Genomic DNA, 6,000 nt, shown 5'->3' with positions numbered 1-6,000 from the left:
GCCTTTTATTTAAAGAAAAAAAAAACATCTTTTGAAATAGGTTTACTACAAGTCAGGGCAGCATACTGAAAAACTGTCATCATAATAAATCATAATAAGGTTGAGTGCAATATCCAAATATTTCCAATATTTCTGCATAGTGCAGAGATATCCTGACCTACCAATTTTGTACTCTATTTAAAATAAAATAAAAAGTAGATTCTGAAAAAAATGTCCCAAGTTTTCACAATTTTTCAAATGATTATGAAACTTTTTTATGCAAAAATGATCACACAAAAATGACCGAACATCCTGTGTGTAATATAAATGTAGTGTACAGTGTGTGTTCATTGAAAATGTGTTCAGATATATTTTCTATTGTAAATATTGTATTTATTTGTAAGTCGTTTTGGACAAAAGCGTCTGCTAAATGATTAAATAAATATATATTCTTCACAGAAAATGAGCCAAGGCCAAAGTGTCTGAGTTTGAACAAATAATTAATCGTATCATTTTTATTTTGATAAAAAATGAAAACGGGTCCAACAGACCCGAACACAAGACAATGATTATATGTAACTTGTCACAAAAGTGGAATCATGTTTTTACGTATGGGCAACGTAGCTGTGAGAGGTCATTGATTGACACGACGGTTGCCCTGCCACAGAGGCACAGAGGTCAGCAGATTGACAAGTGAGTGAGGGGGTGTCCGCTCTCTCCGCCAACCACCATTCATACTAGTGATGTGAAGTTCGGCTCTTTTGGCAGCTCCCAAAGAAGAGCCGGCTCTTTCGACTCCTGAATGGGTCTTAATTTAGGATTTTTTGTTGGGCTTTGTTTTACCATAACTTTGCAAAAATTAATGGTTTGTGTGCTGAAAACCCTTTCATGTGCAATATTTTTTATGAGAATCCTTATAATTGCCTAATTTTGTGCATTTATTCTGTTACAAAACAAGTCTTTTGTTTAATATTTTAATCAAAAATTTTATTGCACAAATTAACAACAAAACAGCAAATAAATCCATAGAACTAGAACCAAACTCAAGCAAACGGAATTAATGTCCTCAGTGAAGATTGGCATTAAAAACAAATCAGATGCCTCAGCTTTAATGGACTGATCATATTTCTTTTTCTGTGATTATCTGCCCTGTTTTTGAGAAGATTTTCTCTGAAGGAACCGATTTTGCCGCACGAGTCTCCCCTCCATTAACGTTGTTATGACTCGTTAACTTGCAGTAGAGTGCCGCTTCACTTCACCCCCCTCTCTGTTTTTACATAATGCTATGATCACATATACTCACATCTGATTGGCCTCGATGCGATTGCTGACCAATCAAAACAAAGTTCTGCCTTGAGGTAAGCAGCCAAAGGCAAAAAAAAAATGGGAGCCATCTCTCACTCGAAGCGAACCGGCTCTTCTTATTCACTACAAAGCATCGACTCTCAGAGCCGCATCTTTTGCACATGACCCATCACTAATTCATACTGTACATCCTCAAAGGTAAGTAATGAATACATGTAGTGATATCAACATATACTTATGGAACCTGAATAATAAAGTTAGTTAGTGCTGTCTAAGCCATCATTCGTTAATTATTTATCACCATGAATTTATAGGGATGTGTCCAATAGGGGTTTATCCAGAATTAACATTTTTAGCCACCCCATTTAACATTAGCTGCAGTTGGCGATAATGTGCTAATCGAGGTCAGAATGATAAGTTGGAAACTTTATTGATTCCAAATTCACGTTACTGCAGCAGAAATTATTCGTGGCCGGATAATTTCATACGTCATTTATTAAGTGCCCCGCGGTAAATCGCACCACTCACTCATACTACAAATCCCAAAATGCAATGCAATAGCTGACACACGGGTCATTAAAACAGCACAAGGGCAGAAATCTATAGTCATTTAAACGCAAAATAAACTACAACGATATTAACGATATCTGTTATGTTACGATATATGTTTCGCGTTTGAAAATATGAAACACACATGAAGTGTTGATATCTGACACTAGCCCACTGATAATGCTGAAATAAACCAAATTACAAACATTTGTAATGTAACACTTAAATAAGGCGGTTCCTTTGTCTTTTTGGTTATTAAATGTTGATTATTTTATATTCTAGTTTTAAGATGCCACGAGGGTCAACAACAACAACCTGTGTGGGCTGCAAAGCAGCTATTGGTGTGGCCACCAAGACCTGCAAATATTGCCAGTCTGTACAGCCAAGAAAGCAAAGACTGGCAAAGAAACATAAGAAATTTGAGGACAGAAAGGAGACGTGGTTAAAAAACCAAACCAAAAACCAAACCACCTCTCATGTTATTGATGAGGCATCTGTCTTGGTATGTGTTTAATGTCTGTTGCCCACAATGTTTAAGACATTTATAATTGCTTATATTTCTGTATATATATATATATATATATATATATATATATATATATATATATATATATATATATATATATATATATATATATATATATATATATTTATTTTCAGGTCGAAAAGTTAAACACATTGGGGTACAAGGCCATAGTCTTCATTGGAAATAAATCAAAGAAACAGAAAACCTGGTCTGCACGAGTCCTCCAGCCAAAATGGAAGCTGTCAGACCATTCTGCAAAATGCCTGAACAGGATGAAGGCTCTTTATGAACTGTTACTTGATGGTAAGTGTGTACGATTATTTAAAATCTTACTCCACAGTCAACATAAAAATAAATGTGTCAGCAATTACAGTTGGGGATTTTCTTGGTACCGCTGTCACAGGGCAATCCACAGTGGGCCAAAAATAGCTATTCATCTGTTGCTTCATCAAATTTGGTCTTTGCTTTATCCAATAGGTGTTTCATTTAGAGCTGCGACAATTCATTGATATTTGAGATTATTAATCAATTATACAATTAATCACCAATAATTTTGATAATTGTTTAATAAAAAAATTATCTACTTTCAGAGTCTTACATATAAATATATACAGTCTTGTTCAAAATAATAGCAGTACAATGTGACTAACCAGAATAATCAAGGTTTTTAGTATATTTTTTATTGCTACGTGGCAAACAAGTTACCAGTAGGTTCAGTAGATTGTCAGAAAACAAACAAGACCCAGCATTCATGATATGCACGCTCTTAAGGCTGTGCAATTGGGCAATTAGTTGAAAGGGGTGTGTTCAAAAAAATAGCAGTGTCTACCTTTGACTGTACAAACTCAAAACTATTTTGTACAAACTTTTTTTTTTGTGGGATTTAGCAATCCTGTGAATCACTAAACTAATATTTAGTTGTATGACCACAGTTTTTTAAAACTGCTTAACATCTGTGTGGCATGGAGTCAACCAACTTGTGGCACCTCTCAGCTGTTATTCCACTCCATGATTCTTTAACAACATTCCACAATTCATTCACATTTCTTGGTTTTGCTTCAGAAACAGCATTTTTGATATCACCCCACAAGTTCTCAATTGGATTAAGGTCTGGAGATTGGGCTGGCCACTCCATAACATTAATTTTGTTGGTTTGGAACCAAGACTTTGCCCGTTTACTAGTGTGTTTTGGGTCATTGTCTTGTTGAAACAACCATTTCAAGGGCATGTCCTCTTCAGCATAGGGCAACATGACCTCTTCAAGTATTTTAACATATGCAAACTGATCCATGATCCCTGGTATGTGATAAATAGGCCCAACACCATAGTAGGAGAAACATGCCCATATCATGATGCTTGCACCTCCATGCTTCACTGTCTTCACTGTGTACTGTGGCTTGAATTCAGAGTTTGGGGGTCGTCTCACAAACTGCCTGTGGCCCTTGGACCCAAAAAGAACAATTTTACTCTCATCAGTCCACAAAATGTTCCTCCATTTCTCTTTAGGCCAGTTGATGTGTTCTTTGGCAAATTGTAACCTCTTCTGCACATGCCTTTTTTTTAACAGAGGGACTTTGCGGGGGATTCTTGAAAATAGATTAGCTTCACACAGACGTCTTCTAACTGTCACAGTACTTACAGGTAACTCCAGACTGTCTTTGATCATCCTGGAGGTGATCATTAGCTGAGCCTTTGCCATTCTGGTTATTCTTCTATCCATTTTGATGGTTGTCTTCCGTTTTCTTCCACGTCTCTCTGGTTTTGCTCTCCATTTTAAGGCATTGGAGATCATTTTAGCTGAACAGCCTTTCATTTTTTGCACCTCTTTATAGGTTTTCCCCTCTCTAATCAACTTTTTAATCAAAGTACGCTGTTCTTCTGAACAATGTCTTGGACGACCCATTTTCCTCAGCTTTCAAATGCATGTTCAACAAGTGTTGGCTTCATCCTTAAATAGGGGCCACCTGATTCACACCTGTTTCTTCACAAAATTGATGACCTCAGTGATTGAATGCCACACTGCTATTTTTTTGAACACCCCCCTTTCAACTAATTCAACTAATTGCCCAATTGCACAGCCTTAAGAGCGTGCATATCATGAATGCTGGGTCTCATTTGTTTTCTGAGAATCTACTGAACCTACTGTTAACTTGTTTGCCACGTAGCAATAAAAAAATATACGAAAAACCTTGATTATTCTGGTTAGTCACATTGTACTGCTATTATTTTGAACAATACTGTATAAATATATGTATCATCTTTGACTTTGGGAAACACTGGTCAGCCTTTTTTTCTGATGGTTTATGGACCAAACAACTAATCGATTCATTGAAGAAAAAAAATAGCCGACAGATTATAAAAATAATAGTTGTTTGCAGACCTAGTTTCTTTTACTAGTCAGTGAGCCACATATCTCACTGATTTGTCTGCCATCCATAGCAAAAGAGTCAACAGCAAGGGGCATTGCTCAATTCAACTTTAAAAAACTATAAACACATATCTCCACTTCACATGAGATAATGAGATCCTACAATGCACCAGAGTACAAAATCAGCCTCGCCTCAGTTCTACAGAGAGCATAGAGTCCATAGGGCAGCATTTATAGGCAAGGCAAGGCAAGGCAAGGCAAGTTTATTTATATAGCACATTTCATACACAATGGCAATTCAAAGTGCTTTACATAGAAAGGAATTAAAATAGGGCTAAAAAATGCATAAGAAAAAGAATACAATGTAAAGAGAATTAAAAGTAATAAAATGATGATAACCAAAGAAAAGAACAGGTAAACTAAAACAGTTATAAAAAAAATATTTAAAAAATGGTGCATAGATAAGGTGCAATCAGTCGGACGTACAGTGGCACAGTGCTCATTCAGTAAATGCACAGCTAAACAGATGTGTTTTGAGTCTGGATTTGAATGTGGCTACTGTTGGAGCACATCTGATCTGTTCAGGAAGCCGGTTCCAACTACGGCTGGCATAATAGCTAAAGGCAGACTCTCCTTGCTTTGAGTGAACTCTTGGTATTTCTAATTGACTTGATCCTGATGATCTGAGTGATCTGTTGGGTTTGTATTTAATCAGCATATCTGCGATGTATTGAGGTCCTAGGTCATTGAGTGATTTATAAACAAGTAATAGTACTTTAAAATCGATTCTAAATGTAACTGGAAGCCAGTGTAAAGACCTGAGGACTGGTGTGATATGGTCATATTTTCTGGTTCTGCTCAGAATCCTGGCAGCAGCATTCTGTATGAGCTGCAGCTGTCTAATGGTCTTTTTGGGAAGGCCAGTGAGAAGGCCATTACAATAGTCCACCCTACTGGTGATGAAAGCGTGAACCAGTTTCTCTAAGTCTTGCCTGGAGACAAAACATCTAATCCTTGCAATATTTTTCAGATGATAGTATGCTGATTTAGTTATTGCTTTGACATGACTACTGAAACTCAGGTCTGACTCCAAAATTACACCAAGATTCCTGACTTGATTTTTTGTTATCAGACCTTTAGCCTCAAGATACGCGTTCACCTTGAGAATTTCATCTTTGTTTCCAGATGTAATGATTTCAGTTTTGTCTTTGTTTAACTGAAGATAGTTTTGGCACATCCAGTCGTTAACTTCATCAATGCATTTGCACAGCGA

This window comes from Pseudorasbora parva, chromosome 5, assembly GCF_024679245.1.
Source record: "Pseudorasbora parva isolate DD20220531a chromosome 5, ASM2467924v1, whole genome shotgun sequence".
NCBI lineage: Eukaryota > Metazoa > Chordata > Actinopteri > Cypriniformes > Gobionidae > Pseudorasbora > Pseudorasbora parva.
The sequence above is the reverse complement of the archived record's forward strand: the minus strand, read 5'-3'. Positions refer to the sequence as shown.